The sequence below is a fragment of the Rhinatrema bivittatum genome, chromosome 4, assembly GCF_901001135.1.
Source record: "Rhinatrema bivittatum chromosome 4, aRhiBiv1.1, whole genome shotgun sequence".
Classification (NCBI taxonomy): Eukaryota; Metazoa; Chordata; class Amphibia; order Gymnophiona; family Rhinatrematidae; genus Rhinatrema; species Rhinatrema bivittatum.
In genome coordinates this window covers 362,443,209-362,460,929 of record NC_042618.1, presented here as the reverse complement: position 1 = coordinate 362,460,929, position 17,721 = coordinate 362,443,209, and the positions used below count along the sequence as shown (strand labels likewise).

Sequence of the window (17,721 nt, the reverse complement as noted above, 5' to 3'; positions counted from 1 at the left end):
AATTGTATTTATTTATTTGAGTTCAGGCATTTCAAAGCGAATTACATTCAGGTATTCTGTGAATTTGTTGACATTTCCACACATCTATGTGGATTAATATAGTAACCACATTATTTTATCCTCCAGCCTCAGATCCTGTTACCTTGTTCTAGAATTTCCTTTTTATTGAAAGATGATTGCCCTTGAACATAATTTTAACGTCTTGAGGTAAATGTGAATGCTTCTTTCATATCTCCCTTCTCTTTATGCAGAGTATACATTTGAAAATCCTTACACCTCACCACCTAGGATCTAAAATGCATACACATCACCAGTTTTGTACCTGTCCTCTTTCCTCTGTCCATACCCCACCGGAGATGGGCCTGAAAAAGTGGACAATATGCCAGATGAGGTGTCAACAATAATTTGTACAGAAATATCACTGTTTTTTTGGTTATATCTCTTCTTGTATGGTTTAGGTGTGCACAGAAGTTTTCCACTACCTTGCCACATTGTTTAGCAATTTTGAGGTCATCAGATCTGCTCCTGGGTGGTCATCAGTATCTCAATATCATTAAGTACTAGACAAGGACTCTATATTTGTGGAGGTTAAGTATCAAATCCCTTTCCCTGGATAAGTGGCTGTCTAAAAACTGTTCTCACTCATTCCAGCTAAAGCATGTATAGGCTTCCACAGCCTGTGTACTTTCAACTGGGTAGTGGAGAGGCAGTTGCAGGAGTGTGTTTTTGGTGTGATCACTATATAATGCACGTAGATTACATTTTCATATTTACGGGTGTTTTCCATATACATTTTACCCGCAGAAAAGGCAGACGCAAAAGTCTATTGGTATTTTGTACCTGTGCCAGATTTCAAAGGAAAAATTCACAGAAGTTTTCTTTTTGAAAATTAGGTGCAAGCCAGAAACAAAGAACCTGTGGACTTCGCACCTAAGTAGAGAGTTTGAAAATTGCCTCCCTTAATCTTCACAAATATGTGTAGTTTTGGTTTGATTCTGCATAATTTTGCCTAGGCTAAAAATGTGTTCACTCTGATAGCGACTCATTCTAATCAATAAAAACTTTTCCATTGAGTGCTTGAAATCCACAGTGGTACTATGTACAACTATGTACAACTGGGTCATAATTAAAAAAAAAAAAAAAAAGTTACTAGATTGGGGCTTTCCATTCCAGCTGCAATAGGGGAAAGGAAGCAAGTTCAGAAAAGTTCCAAGTCTTGGTTAAAAGGTTCCACATCATAGAAACACATCATTGATATAACTGAGCCTTTTAATGTCAATTTGTGGCTTATATGGTGAGTGACTCTGTTTTGCCAATAACCTATTATGAGGGAAGACCAATAGACTTCTGTAGTTACTCCTACCTTCCTTTGAGTTATCTGGGCAAAAGGGTGCGGTGTCAGACGGCCCCTGTGCTCTCTGGATGCCTGTGTGCACACGCTGTACCAGCAGGACGCATGCCAGTCACAGAGAGGTGAGAAAGCAAAGTAAGCCTCACATCTATCCTCAGACACTAATGCAGAGCCCCTGAAAATGTGCAGAAGCAACAAAAGCTTTTGGAAACAAACCCAGACACTTGTTCACAGCATTTGAGTGCTTGTAGGGGAAAGTTCAGTTATAAGTGGAGGCGATCTGCAAGACACTCTAAGATGATCACAGAGTCTGGTTCTCTGGCTTTGGCACTGTTTGGGCTCACCTTAAGTTCCCTTGCCAACTCGCATAACAGCCGTACATCACTGATTTGGTCTCCCTAACACACGCTTGGCAATGCTTTTACTTCTCCCAAGTTTCAGACATGCTACTTCAGTCATTTTTGGGTGCAGTACACCCTCGCTTGTTTTTCCACCTCTCTTCGTACTTCCCCACTACCTCTTACCTCCTGAACTTTATATGCGCTCTTATCTCATCTTTGCACAAGCTCTCAAACACACACATATCGGCTGCACTTTTACACAATGGCCCTTCCCAAGTCCCCTGAATTTCAGGACTGCAGTTTTTTTTTTTTTGCTATACCGTGGTTTATTTCTTTAGCTCTTAAGAGGAGTGCCTGACTTAAAGATATATCTTGCAAGAATACAGTTTTATTTTATGCCAAATGAGTTACAACATTTCATAGCGCGTGTCAGTGGGGAATCAGGTAAAATAATGGGGTTTGCAAATAGGAAGCAGGGTTATCAGAGTGACAGTCCTGTAAAAAAAATGGTAATGAAAACTCCTCTTAGGGCCTTTTCCTAACTCATTATTCATACAAAACAAATCCAAGTATTCTGTTCCTAATAGAGAGGAGGGAAGGAATCAGAGAACTGCAGACATGGAGAGGAATTGCAATCTACTAGGCTGTTTGCAGAAAACTCTTTCATGGTGTGTAAGCCTGAAAAAATAAGATTTGTACAAAAAAAAGCAATTTATAGCAGTCTGCAAGTCATTGTCTCTGGTGCCCTTGCTTTTATTGAAGGTATTTGAATAAGACTTTCACCATCACCTTTCTCTTTCTGCTCATTTCTGCAGTCATTCTGAAAGTCAGTTTCACATCACAAGTTCTTGATTGTGGTGCTGTATTAAGGTATGTAAAAAATAAAATAAAATAGTTGGGAAGAGGACATATTCTATGAAGATAATGGAAGTTTTTAACTGAGATGTGAACATTCAGGACTGCTTCAGTATTTCCCTCAATGTGCTACTAATGCTGGATGTCTGTCTTTACCACTCTTCACATGACATTCTCTCTATGGCACTTGTTTTGTACTGTGACTTTACCAAAGCTAACCCAACACACTAATTACACTTATTTGGCTCCTGCCACAAATAATAATAATAATAATAATAATAATAATAATAATAACAATTTAAAAAAAGCTGTGAAAGTTCTGATTTTGCAGTTTTTTTTCCCTTCAGATTCTATTTGTTAAAAGTGTTAGTGCCCATGATAGAGGGTCTGTCACTACAACAATTATCCAGCAATATGAGAAGCTATCATGTTTGCTTTGGGCCATTAATAATCTCCAAAGATAAAGTGGAAAATGTCCATATAAATTTAGTCAGATGTCATATAAAGTGCCATAAATCCACCATATCAAATAGCATATCAATCCACTGAAGTTTAATCATCCATCTTAAAAATAGTCCATGAAGGTATTTTTATTCATTAATTTCTTTAAATTTAAATTTTTTTTAGCAGTACAATAATAATAATTGTTCTTCAATAATTCCACAGTGTCACAGAATCAAACAATATACACTGACCCAAATAATCTAGTGTAATCACTTCCAATCATGTAGAAAATAAAAATGATAGAATATCTCTGAAAGGATGACAAATAACTTGGCATATGAAAGCTGATACACCAGTTTCAAAGGAAATACTGATGTTGATGTTTTGATCAACTCAAACATTGCTTGCTTCAGGGAAATGGTCTTCTACACAACTTTCATAAAACTATGGCAAACATAGGCCTGGATTTATCAAAATGCACTAAATATCGCATGCAATAGGAAAAGGGGTATGTTTTATGGTAATAGGCAGTTTATTGCAATTTGTGCTAATACCTATGGGGCAAATCTTAAAACTTACACAAGGGTGCAGATTTGTTTGTGCAACCTGGTGTGAACAAATCTACACCTGATTTTATAACATGCACATGTTATAAAATCCAGGGTCAGCATGTGCCTAGCCAAGCAGCCTGCCTCTTTTCCCTCTGATTTTGGAGTGAACTTTTTTTTGCCCCCCCGTATTGCCAATATTCAAAATGGCGCTGGCGATACCTTTGCCGGCACCATTTTGCCCTCACTATGTTGACATAGTGAGGGCAAAGGTAGCGCCGGCGCCATTTTGAATATTGGCAAATCGGCCCGAGTGCAGAAGGTCGCTCCCGGACCCCCGCTAGACTTTTGGCAAGTCTTGTGAGGGTCAGGAGGCCCCCCCAAGCTGGCCAAAAGTCCCTGGGGGTCCAGCGGGGGTCCGGGAGCGATCTCCTGCATTCGTGACGTCGGGTCACAGGAACCAAAATGGCGCCGGCGCTACCTTTGCCCTGTCATATGGTAAGGGCAAAGGGCCACTGGCGCCATTTCTCTTAACGCAGCCGTGGCCCGAGAGTGGGAGATCACGCCGGGACCCCCCCACTGGACCCCAGGTAATTTAAAACATTTTGGGGGGTTTCGGGAGGGTGGGGGATTTCTTTTAAAGGGTAGGGGTGGGTTTTAGGGTTGTTTTGGTGTGCCGGTTTTCCCGCCCTCCCCCCTCCCCCGATTTACGATTTTTGACGATAAATCGGGGGAATTGTTATTGTATCGCGGCTCAAACGATTTTTGACGATTTAAAATATATCTGACGATTGTTTTAAATTGTCAAAAAACAATTCACATCCCTAATATTATCTATTGCCTAAAATTCACAAGCCTGTGATCAATCTTCTGAGTCACCTATAATTTCTTTAAAGGGTTTCTTGTTGGAACCCTTATCCATTTTGATAGACTTTAAAGACCTTTTATGGCCCTGGACCCATCTTTCGAAAGGCACTCAACAGACGTAATAGTGTGTTTACAGGATTTAAGCTTGTATCCAATGGAATATATGCCTGTCACAATAGACATCACGACCACAACAATAAAGGCTAATGAACCACAATTTTATAACCCAAATCTGCACACCATAAGTGAAAGAGATTTTTTTTTCTCATTTAGTAGACCTCATACATGGGCATAATTATGAATGCTAGATAGTATGAGCGCATATGCACCAATTAATTTCATCATAGGTCTTAAATGAATTTTCTTTGCTTCGTGAAAACAGTCCAATTTTGGAAATAGTGAAAATCAATAGTGAAGCTCAATGGTCAAAATCAAGTTCATAACATGCCATTGCATATATTTTCTTCTGTAATTACAGGTATTCTTGCCAGCAGGTCGGCAAGAAAAACTGCTTACAACAATGAATTTCGGCCCCTTGATGAAGGCATCGCTGAAACACGGTCCGTGTCGGGCTTTGATATTCTGAGCCTCCTTTACAATGGAAAACGGCGTTTCTTCGTGCAATATAAGTTAAGTAAATATCTGTAACTACAGAAGAATATATATGGAATGGCACATTATGAATTTGATTTTGACCATTGAGCTTCACTATTGATTTTCACTATTTCCAAAATTGGACTGTTTTCACGAAGCAAAGAAAATTCATTTAAGACCTATGATTAAATTGATTGGTGCATATACGCTCATGCTATCTAGCATTCATAATTTATGCCCATGTATGAGGTCTACTAAATGAGAAAAAAAACATCTCTTTCACTTATGGTGGTCATTTTGAGACGGCTGATACCAGCTCCTGAATATTTTGAGAGACAATAGACATCACATCATTATACAGTATTGTCCCTTAGGATGAAGCCATTCAGATAATCTCAACCACCTTGGATCATTAGGGCAAAGAAGAACATATTTCTACTTCATTATTAGTTGATCTGACTTTGGCACTGAAAACTTTTTATTTTTATTTTAGATGGAGAGTTTTTCTTTCAAATTCAGGGGACTACTATGGAAACTGCAATGGCTTCCTGATGTAGCCAACCTTTACATTGCCTATTTTGAGGAAGTATAGCTTTCTACTTGTCCTTTCAAATCACAGATATTGGTCTGGTGCCATTACATTGATGCGGTTCCTTGACTAGGCAAGTCTTCTCTCAAACCCCCACCTTTCGCAGTCGCTTGACCGACATCATCCATCGGCGCCACGGGAAGAAGAGAGGAACCAGTCAATCTCAGGGCCTGAGGAGGTTGAAGGTTCAGAGGGCTTAATGTTACTTCCTCTAGTGACTCCCTCATTCCCTCGAGGGTCTCCACAATGGGGATTTCACCCCCCTTTTCACAGGCCAGAGTAGTTCATAAGGCTGTAATCAATCTCTGTGTAGAGGGCATGGCTGCTTTGGTGGGGTAAGAGCGCACCTTACCCTTTCTTTTAGCTGGCATCTTTACAAGAAATTGTAATGTCAGAGAGAACGTTCCTCCGAGCTAGCTTACGCCGCCATCTTGTCCCCCCTGGACCAGTGCTTTTTAATATATTTATAAATGATCTGGAAAGGGGTACGAAGAGTGAGGTGATCAAATTTGCAGATGACACAAAATTAGGCAGAGGAGTTAAATCTCAAATGAAAATCCAAGTACACTACATCTACCGGTTCACCTTTATCCACATGTTTATTAACCCCTTCAAAAGAATGTAGATTTGAGAGGCAAGACTTCTCTTGGGTAAATCCATGCTAGGCAGAGTAGTTAAATCTCAAATGAAAATCCAAGTATACTACATCTACCGGTTCACCTTTATCCACATGTTTATTAACCCCTTCAAAAAAATGTAGGAGATTTGAGAGGCAAGACTTCTCTTGGGTAAATCCATGCTGGCTGTGTCCCATCAAACCAATTCTATCTAAATGTTCTGTGATTTTGATCTTTAGAATAGTTTCCACGAATTTTCCCAGCACTGAAGTCAGGCTCACTGGTTCCCTGGAAACTATTTTATGAATGTGGGAAAAACATTCTGCTGAATATGCCAGCTTAGTTATCTGGCAACATATAACCTGATGACAAAAAAACTAACCGGCTTACAGGGTAATTCATCAAAATGTGTTCTGGCGTTAACCACCGCGATATTTATCCCAATGTGTGGCACAAATGTAAATTTTTCAAATTTATTCAAAAGGGTGGGGTTGGGGAGGGGTTTGGGTGGGATCAATGAAAATGAGGAGCATTATTGCATGCTTTTAATGCAGGAAATAACTACCTTTTTCCTGGTGTTAAGCTGTGTGATACGAAGTTAGCATGTGATATGAAGTTAGCATATGGCACATTTAAAACTAATCTGAGAAAGTTCTTCTTCACTCAACGCACAATTAAACTCTGGAATTTGGTGCCAGAGGACATGGTTACTTCAGTTAGTATAGCTGTGTTTAAAAAAGGATTGGATAAGTTCTTGGAGGAGAAGTCCATTACCTGCTATTAATTAAGTTGACTTAGAAAATAGCCACTGCTATTACTGGCATCAGTAGCATGGGATAGACTTAGTGTTTGGGTACTTGCCAGGTTCTTATGGCCTGGATTGGCCACTGTTGGAAACAGGATGCTGGGCTTGATGGACCCTTGGTCTGACCCAGTATGGCATGTTCTTATGTTCTTATGTGATGAATTACAGGAGGACCTTGTGAGACTGGAAGATTGGGCTTCCAAATGGCAGATGAAATTTAATGTGGACAAATTCAAAGTGATGCATATAAGGAAAAATAACCCTTGTAGTTACACAATGTTAGGTTCTATCTTAGTAGTTACCACCCAGGAAATAGATCTAGGCGTCATAGTAGATATAATACATTGAAACTGTTGAATCAGTGTGTTGTGATGATCAAAAAAGCAAACAGAATGTTAGGAATTATTAGGAAGGGAATGGAAAATAAACAGAGGATGTCATAATGCCTCTTTCACTCCATGGTGAGACCGCACCTTGAATACTGTGTGCAGTTCTGGTCACCACATCTCAAAAAGGATACAGCTGCATTGGAGAAAGTGCAGAGAAGGGCGACCAAAATGATATGGGGCATGGAACGTCTGCCCTATGAGGAAAGGCTAAAGAATTTAGGGCTGTTCAGTTTGGAGAAGAGACGACTGAGGGGGGATATGATAGAAGTCTACAAAATCATGAAAGAACTTGAATAAGTTAATATAAATCGGTTATTTACTCTCTCACATAATAGAAGGACCAAGGGGTACTCCATGAAGTTAGCAGGTAGCTCATTTAAAACAAATTGAAGACTGTTCTTTTTCACTCAGAGCATAGTTAAACTCTGGGATTCATTGACAGAGGATATGGTTTCAGCAGTTAGTGCTACTGGGTTTAAAAAAAGTTTGGATAAGTTCTTAGAGGTTAATTTCATAAACTTCTATTATGGTAATTAATAAGCAATAGTAGCTTATGATTTATCTAATGTTTGGGTACTTGCCAGGTACTTGTGACTTGGATTGGCCACTGTTGGACACAGGATCCTGGGCTTGATGGACTCTTGGTCTGACCCAGTATGGCATTTCTTATGTTCTTATGATCAGATTAGGTATGTTGGAGCAGGGGAGATATAAGTAAAACATTTCCAGGTGTTTGGAAATGAAGATTCATTAGATTCCAGACCAGGTTTTGATTGAGCTAGAAGTACAAAGGAGCAAGAGAAAACTGCCATGTTAAAAAAAAAAACAACCCTTTGGCAAATATGTACCGCAAGATTTTGCCCCTGTTTTACTTGCAGGCAAAGTCTGCAAAAGGATTTGAAAATCAGATACCTGTATATTCTGAATTTTACCTTCTGCCTGGGGACCTCCCCTTTTCCCCGTGGCTAAATCTAGTCACCTTGTGAAACTTGGAAGATAATTTTAGCTGCTGAGGGTAGAGGGTGGGGGCGTGGGATATTTTCAGACCTCATAATTACTCAGGTAAATCCCTTTAGACCTGTGCTGAGACTTGGGGCTTAGGACTCAGCTGTTTAAGTCAGGTATTTTTATGACCGCTTGTGGGACTAATTCTGTTTTGACATGAGCTTAATAATCTTGTGTTTACAAGACTTAGTAAACAAGTCTGTAGAGGTCTCTACTGGGAATATCTGTCTGGCTAGTGTGTTTCCTCTGAGTCTTAAGGACATAGCCAGTCAGTTGTTGCTTTCTGTTGTTGAATCATATAGTTTGATAGTGTTCAAGAAATACAAGAATAATTGGGTGAATGCAATACATCCTTATGGCATCGCATTAATGTGAATACGATTACCTGTCAATATTGCCACTGGTGCTATAGGAGAGATTTTGTGATTGTGCAAATGAATATTAGTTCTAATTGCCTGAGATAGCAGCATTATTGTATTTGACAATTATTGTAATTTTGTTTGAAGTTTAGAGAAAACAATGCAATTATTCTTTTGTTTTACTGAAATAATCAGAGTTCAATTAGATTTGATAGCAGATAAGCACTGTTCAGTGCTGTACATCTCTAATAATACAGCACATGTATACAGTAGTATATGAGAGCAGTTACTAAAGAACTGAACATTTATGTGTAAGAATGTCAGTATCTTTTAATGCATAAAATAAACAATACATAGTAATACAGAAGATGACAGCAAAGAAAAGCCAATTGGCTCTAGGGTTGCCAACTGGCTTCAGATTTTCAGGACAGGTTGATCCAGTCCTGGCTTTACCCCATTACATGCTGGGACTTATTCTGATTTCCCTACTGCATTCCCTAAGAAAAGCAAGACTATAAATACCTGCATGCAGGGGAGTAATAACAGGACTGGATCAACCTGTCCTGAAAATCTGAAGCCAGTTGGCAACTCTAATTGGCCATCCATTCTACCCAGTTATTTTGGTCCACATTGCTAAGGATGTAACCCAGCCACCAGCTGAAAAAAGCTTGACTACAGAATATCACTCCTGTTTTTGTTGTCATCTTTACTAGCTTTCTACCATCTTGGGTAGATGAGCATACCAGTTCCCAGTCTTAGTTCAACACTCAGTCCTATTTCCCTGAGTGAGGTTTGTAATATTTTAAATAGGTACCAAACCTGAACACAGGGCCAGTGCAAGAGCATTTGGTACCCTCGGCAAACTTTCAGTCATGCACCCCTCCCCAACTTAACCATTGGCAGCAGCTCTAGCACAGCACTGCCTTCTATGGCAGCACTGGCTCCAGCACAGTGCTGTCTTCTTTGGCAGTATTGGTTTTGGCACAGAACCCCGCTGCATCTCGTGCTGTCAGGATTTTGCTGCCCCCAAAATTGTGGCATTCTAGGTGACTGCCTAGTTTGCCTAATAGAAGCACTGGCCCTGTGTGAATATCCTGTTGCCTAGGTCACTATGGTCTTTCTGGACAGTATATGGCTACCACCAACTTAATGGCATCAACTCAGTTGGTTTCTAGAGAGCTATAGCCTGCTGGTTCCAACCCTGTGACCTGTGGTGATACTATGCCTGTCTTGTATTTTCCTTATCACCTTGCTGGCCTCCACCAACCTGCTGGCATTGACCTGGTTGGTTTCTAGAAGATTTTAGCCTACTAGTTCCTATCTGGCTATTGTATGATGAGGTGTCAATAGATTGTATTTCCTTTAACTGCCTCTTTCTTTATTCCTTTGTCACTGTAACCCCTGCCCCTCCCCGTGGGGTGCATTGAATTTAGGGGGTCACAAAGATCCCCAGGCTGCTTTTCTATGTCCTGGAACTCTCCTCCCTTTTCTCGTACATGCCTCTCAAAAACCCTTGGAGACACTGGGGTTCATCTGGTCACGGGGTAGGGGGAGGTTCTACCTCCTGATCCCCTGGTACAGAAGTGGATACAGTCGTCAGAATTTACACTCATCCTACTCTTTCTTATCACTAGTCAGTTGTATGCGCAGGTAGAAAATCTTCTACAGGGGATGTAGGCTAAAAAAAACTACAGAATCAGAGAATGGCATTGAAATGAAAATGTACTTAAAGTCAGAAAAGTAAGATTTGAGATAGCATGGCAAAAATTAAAAATAGCATCTGAAAAATTATGATAAAAAAGGTCACAATAGTAATACATCCCCAGGCCTTCTCCTCTGTCATATTTATTTTATTTATTTATTTTAATTTTTTCTATACCGGCAATCGTGATAACATCACATCAAGCCGGTTTACAATAAACAATGGGGTAATAACCGGAACCAAGAACAAATATGTAATATACATATTATAAATGCAGTTACAATAAACAAGGAAACATGCAACTGGGAGTAAGAAGAAGAAAAGATAGTAACTTTAACATGGTGTATAAACCTGTAGAAGGTAAAGTTTAAAAAAAAAAAAAAAAAAAAAAAAAAAAATTTATTGTATAATTTACAATGAGTTGTTCAGTTCAAAAATGCAGTTTTTAATAATAAAGAAGAAATCATAAGTAATGAAGATACTGGGTGTTTATAAAGTTTAGAAGAAGATTATCAGGATGGTTATAAAAGAAAATTGTTGCTTGGAATTTGAAAATCAGAGAGAATTATTTTTAGTCTGAGTCTGGGAAGGCTTGTTTGAAAAGCCATGTTTTGAGTCTTTTTCTGAATGTCAATAAGCAGGGTTCTTGTCTAAGGTGTAAAGGTAGTGTAAATAAGTGAAAAACTACTTGCATTCTGTATGCCTGGTTGAAAGAAATCCCAGAAATGTTGCAGTGGTTAAAAACAGGGAAAGACAGGCTAAAAGAGCCAGCCTGTGTTTTTATCTCATCCATGCCTTCTATGGTTCTGAAAGAACAGCAAAAAGCAGGCTTCAGCCATGTCAGAACAGAAAGGATTCAGCTCTTGTTATTACAGAGGAAGCAGGACTTACAGAAAAACAAACTACAACAAAGGGAGTGCACTGAGAAAGTTGCAGTTGTACCTTTTGAATTAGCCGGTCTGCAGAGAAGGGAAAAAGAAAGTGACATCAGCACAGATCTCCAGTAATGTAAATCACTCTGAGAAAACCAGAGCAAAAGTATTGAAACCAGTGCCAGACTAGATGTGAGCAAGCATTGAGCAATCCCTTCATATAATTTTTATTTCAAAACATAGCTTTAAAAAAGATTTAGAAAAAGTTGGATGGTGTTTCGAAGAAAGCAATTGGAGACAATACAAATCTATGAGAGATCAAGGAGCTGCACCTTTCAGCTAGCACCACAAGGTTCCGCATGTTAATAGTTCCCCTGTGACAGACTAATTTGCATGGCCGATGATGTTAGCTGCAAGAAAGCCTTATGCTTAGTAGTTTTTGTAAAAAGGCTGTGGAAGAATCAAGGAGCTATGAATTGACTGTGTTTCTTAAAAGTTTAGTACTGTGTTTAACAAAAGTTCTACGTGGATGATATTAATTGTCAGACTTCTGCCATCTTAGGGGGTTATAAAGGAGTTTAATAAGAAGTGTTTAAGAATATATTAGCACTATGTGAAGAACTATTTTCTGTCTTGTGACCTCATCCAGGGCAGCAATCCTCCTTGTGGAAAAAAAAGCCATGTGCAAAAAGAGACTGGTCTTGTGCAGAGGCAGGAGCTTACAGCTGGAGCTCTGCCTTGGAATCAGGGAAAAAGGAGAAACCCTGTTTGTTTGAGATAGAAACAATGGGAACAGAGAGAAAGAATCTATCATTGTTAAATCCTGAGCAAATCAAAGGGTGGAGGAGATTATGAAAATAAGAAAATTCAGTCAAGGTAAGGAAGAAATACAGCAAAGTTAAAAAATAATTAAATGAACAGGAATGTGGAATTTACCTATTCTATTCAGGAGTGATTTATAGAAACATAGAAATGACGGCAGAAGTCCAAACGGCCCATCCAGTCTGACCAGCAAGTTTTGCACTTTTTTTTCTCATTCTTATCTGTTACTCTTGGCTCTTAGTAACCTTTTCATTCTATTTCCCTTCCACCCCCACCATTAATGTAGAGAGCAGTGTTGGAACTGCCTCTAAGTGAAATATCTAGCTTAATTAGTTAGGGGTAGTAACCGCCGCAATAAGCAAGCTATACCCATGCTTATTTGTTTACCCAGACTAAATAATTCAGACCTTGTTGGTTGTTGTGTGTATATAGATCTACTTTTCTTCATTCCCCCTGCCGTTGAAGCAGAGAGTTATGCTGGATATGCATTGAAAGTGAAGTATCTGACTTTCTCCCCTGCCGCTGAAGCAGAGAGTTATGCTGAATATGTGTGAAGTATCAGTCTATCTCCCCTGCCTGGCTTCCCCCACTCCTCAGGCTAGCTCTGTGCCTTCCAGGAACTCTACCTGCTGGCTCCCCACTCCTCGGAGTTGCCTCTGAGATGCCCTCGCCACTTGGGAGACCTATCTCTGTGTTTTCCCGCTTCTCGGGGCAGTGCCTATGTTTTACTCCAGACTGTCTGTGCTTCCCCTCCTTGGGTCAATGCCTACGTTCTATTCCAGAGACTGACTGTGCTTCCCCGCTCCTTGGGGCAGTGCCTACGTTCAACGCCGGTGATAGCCGGCACTCCCCTGCTTCTCGGGGTTATCTACAGCATTACTTGGAGACCCAACTTGGGCTTCCCCACTCCGCGGGGTAGCCTAATTCATCGCATCAGTACCTCCTTCTCCACGCAGCTCTGCCTCTTGGGGTTGTCTCTGTAGTATACCTCCTGCGCTCCTTGCCTTGTGCTTCGCGCTCCTCGGGCCTGCCTAGCACCACCCTCTTGGAGGTCTCCGCCCAGGTACTGCTCTCCAGCCTACCAGCTTACTTTGGAGTCCCTCATTGCTGTCTCTCTCACCCCGCTCCTCGGGACCATCCCACAGATTCTCTCCCAGAGCTCCTGCTGTATCAGACCTCGCCTCCCAGTGGTGTGGACCTGTGGGACTCTTCCCCACAGGTGGTAACATCTCTCACCGCAGGCCAAGGACCCATGAAACCCACAAACCATAACAATAATGTTTTTCTTACTCCCTGCTTCCCCTCCCAACCTCTGAGAGCTCCGCTGGGTGGGATTTCTCATTTCTTTTAAATTACCCATTTGGGAAGAGGGCAATGTGTGGAACCTCTTTAGTTGCAATTCAAATCTAGTACCATCGACTTACCCACCACCACTCAGAAACTCGAACCTCAAAGGTGGAAGAGAGTCACCATTTCTACCAGTTGCAGCTAAGAGGCACTATAGTAGGAAAATCTTTAAGACTCAACCCTTCAAGATACCAGGTGTTTGCCCTTTTCTCAGGAACTCTTAAAATGTCCAAAAAGTCAACAATTTATTTATTTATTTAGTAAATTTTCTATACCTTCGTTAAGTTATTTACTAACACAACGGTTTTCATCATGGCACATAAAATAGCATTAAATATCTAAGATGAATAAAAAATTATAAAAGTGCCCACAATTTAAAATCCGGTTACAAAATATAATATCATAAAAGTCTATTTGATATATTTCATTGTTTGCTGTTGTTTTTTTTTGAGAGCCAAAAGTAATCTTCCAATTCTTCCAAAAACTCCTCTCAAACATTACTCCACTGTCAACCCATTTGATTCCCTGGTGGATAGTACCCAAGGGAATCACATTGAACCTCTAGATCAATGACCCTAATCACATGCTCAGAGGGAAATATATATTCCTGAGCCACCCCTCACAAAAAGAATTTAGCAGGGGGAGGAATCTAAAAATGCAAAATCCCTTAAGATGCAGGAAAACAGGGCAATCTAAAGTAGACAAGTTTACATCACCTTTCTCTTTGCATCTGCTCTCATGGAAGTGAAGTGCAGGTTATGTGCAATACTGCAAGCTCTTAACTATGTTCATACCGCTGTCCTGTGTCCTCTATATCTGTCCCAACCATGTTTGAATTGTGTCATAGTACTGGTTTTTACCACCTCTGCTGGTTGTTTTTATCCCAGACATCTACAAACATCTCAGTAAAGAAATATTTTCTCAGGACCTTTCTGCTCCAACTTAATATTATGACCTCTAGGCCTTGAAATATCAAATAATACTGTGTATTTTAAACAGTACTATATAACATTCAAAAAGGCATGGGATAAACACAAAGGATCTCTAGGATGGTAATAAAGCACTGGAATAACATGCACAGAGCTACGGTTACAACCGTAAATAGAAAGCACGGAGGTAACCTGCACAGAGCAGCAGTTATTACCCAAAAAAAACTATGCTGGGCATATTGGATAGGCCAGTTGTGTTTTTTTCTGCCATTATTCACTATGGACCAAATTTTAAAAGCATTGCTTGTGCTAAAATGCCCATATATGGAAGTACGTGGGCTGCACGTGAGCATAGCAGGTTGTCAAAGCTGCTAATTATGCATATTTATGCACGTGCATGAGCAAAAAAAAGGGAAGCAGAAAAGGGGCAGGGCATGGGTATTTCAAGGCGGAGCCAGCAGTTATGCATGTAGCTCCATATTTTAAAACCGGAGGCCGCAGCACGAGGCAGCTTGTTAGCCGCGTAACTTTATTGTTGCTCCTGATGAGGAGCAAGTCTGCAGAAATCTCTATTAGGACTTACACAGCAGGGTGAGGGGTTCAGGTCAAGTGAGGGGGCATGCAGGATGAATAACCAGAGCGGTCTGGATGATTTCGAGATTGACTAGGCAAACTGGTGGACTAAATAGAAAAACTGGGAAGGTTTCTCATGCGAGCATATTTTATGTGCATTACAGCTGGCAAAGTCCTAAGGAAGATATGCAAAGTTATGTTTGCTCGAGTAACGGCTTTCAAATTAGGAGCACACTTACATGCGATAGGCAAATTTTAAATCATACACGCACAAGTGCCCACATGATTTAAAATTCTAGTGTATCTTCGCTCACGTGCCCCTATGCACATATATGGGCATACATGCGCCTGTTTTAAAATTAGCCTGTTTGTTACTATAAAAACACTTTAGTGCTTAAAACGTATAGCTCAGTGATAACAATGTATGAGCTCAGTGGCTCAGCCCTGGACATTTATAATCCTGTGGTAGATATGACTAGCAGCATTAAAATTCAATAAATCAGTACTGAATATCTAAAATCCAGCACTAATGAGCTTTAAGAATGGTAAAGAGATAATAAAGCAGAATGCTGTAGATCAATAGACCAAATCCTTGAAATCTGCATCTACTGCATGAGATCTATACATAACCCAATATGGATATTTGTTCCAGTGTAGCAAATGTTTAGGTAATTTTTTAAATCAGCACATTGCTTGCAGACTTGTGAGTACTTTGAATCTGCAGGCCTGCATTAACATTTTCAAAATTAAACTCCCCGTGGAGCTTCTCTTTGAAAATTCAGTGCTGGCTAGCATCACGGATACTTTTATACCTGCAGATTACAATTGATTTCAGAATGAAATCCCCTCATATTTGCTTGCTCCACCTTCCTCCCCGCCCTCCCCCCCCCCCAGGCCCTGCTAAGTAGTTAAAAGTACCTGCATTGTAAAACAGCATGAGGGAGGGAAGTTTTCAACCATATGAAAATTTATTTCTTAGGCTGTTATTTGCACAGACTTACTTGGGGGTTGTAAGAATAAGTAGCCTCTGTGCGCAGTACGGGATAGATTTTAAAACGTGTGCGTGGGTGTTCATGTGCGCGTGCTACCTGGCGCGCACACATGTACGTCTGATTTTATAACATACGCGCGCAGGTGCGCAGATGTTATAAAATCGGGGATCGGCACGTGGAAGGGGGTGCACAACTGTGCACCTTGCGTGCGCCGAGCCCGCGCCGAGTCACGCTGCCTTCCCCCCGTTCCCTCCCAGGCCGCTCCAAAATCGGAGCGGCCTCGGAGGCAACTTCCCTAATCCCCACCCCACCTTCCTTCCCTTACCTCCCCCGCCCTTTTCCCCCCTACCTTTTTCTTTTTTTTTGTCTTCTGTTTCAAAACTTGCTTCAGCCCTGGGGCTGAAGCAAGTTGTGCGCGCCGGCCGACTGCCAGCGCGCGATCCCCGGCACAGCATTAAATGGCTGCTGTGTCCGAGGCCTCTGACCCCGCCCCTTTAGTAAAGCCCCGGGGCTTTAGGCCCGGCGCACGTATGACCTGTTACGCACATAACCTTTTGAAAATCTGGCCCAATCTGAATTTTCAGAAGGGCGGCGATATATGCGTACTGTCCCTGCCATGCAAAAAAACATGTGCACAGATAGAAGGCATTTCAAGGACATTTTGAGGATGTGCCATGGTGTGGTTTAGAAATACGTGCACATTTACAGATTTTATAAACATACATCACCAAAACATGTGCATTTGCTATTACACCTGCTAATCAAGTCACTGATATTAAATTTGACTTTTCTTTTGTCTGCAATTTTTCGAGTGGAGGTTCTGGAGCAAGTAATAGATGGTGTGGGTGAATGGCTGGAGGATTTGCATGAGCAAGTGAAGGTTTGGGTCAGCTGGTGGCAGGTGTTGGTGAACTGGGGCTTGGAAGTGCATGCACAAGTAAATTATTTTTGTAAGCGATATATGCATATGCATCAGCCAGCTTTAAAAAAAATACCTACTTCCGTACATAGACTGAGGGTTATTATGTGCATGTTACAATTATTTAGCACATAAAAAACATGTATATATTTTTTATAAGATAGTTGTATAAACTATATGGATCCCTGCATTAAAAAAAAAAAAGAGTGTGAACTGAAATATTTGTGCGGTGCACTGTTTTCAGAGCAGTGATGCGTGACATTTTATAAACAGCGGCTCCAGCCGCACAGTTTATAAAATAGAGATGTAACTTTAGCAGCACTTTCTTATGTTTGTATTGCTGTGTTGTGCAGTAAGCCAGTGAGCGGACAAATTATCTGGCTGCAGTTGGCTAAATAACTTATCCCGGATACTCAGTGGGATAAAAATCCCACAGAATATCCCCGATTAAAGTTATCTAGCTCCCTGTATCCAAATAACTTTAACCTAACCTGATATCTTTTGAATATCTCTGGTTAGATTTAAAGTTAACTAGCCTTCTGTGGTCGGATAACTTTAGTATTAACCGGTTATATTTAAAAGCATATAGCTGGTTATATGGAGCTGCAGAATTAAAAAAAAAGAAGGTTGAGGGGCCTAATGACCCTATCAGTTAGCCCTCCACCCAAGCTCGAAATGAAGGACCCAGCCTGCAGCTTCCCACACAACTCCTGAAACATTTATTTACTTATTTATATGAATCATAGTTGGCCTTCACCTTCCCCCCCTCCTCAGGCCCACTTTCCAGTCCTGTCTAAATTC

At 40.7% G+C, this 17,721-nt stretch overlaps 1 long non-coding RNA gene across 4 annotated transcripts in view; it reads left to right on the top strand.

Moving 5' to 3' along the window:
* Positions 1-4,921: 4,921 nt before the first annotated feature.
* The window catches only part of LOC115091008, a 67,065-nt gene continuing 54,265 nt past the window's right edge, over positions 4,922-17,721 (top strand). For 2 of the 4 annotated variants that reach the window (XR_003856573.1, XR_003856572.1), the window contains exon 1: positions 4,922-5,035. This is a non-coding gene — a long non-coding RNA (uncharacterized LOC115091008). Of the gene's footprint in view, positions 5,036-10,876; positions 12,215-17,721 lie in introns of those variants that run through there. The other 2 variants (XR_003856571.1, XR_003856570.1) reach the window with 1 other exon arrangement.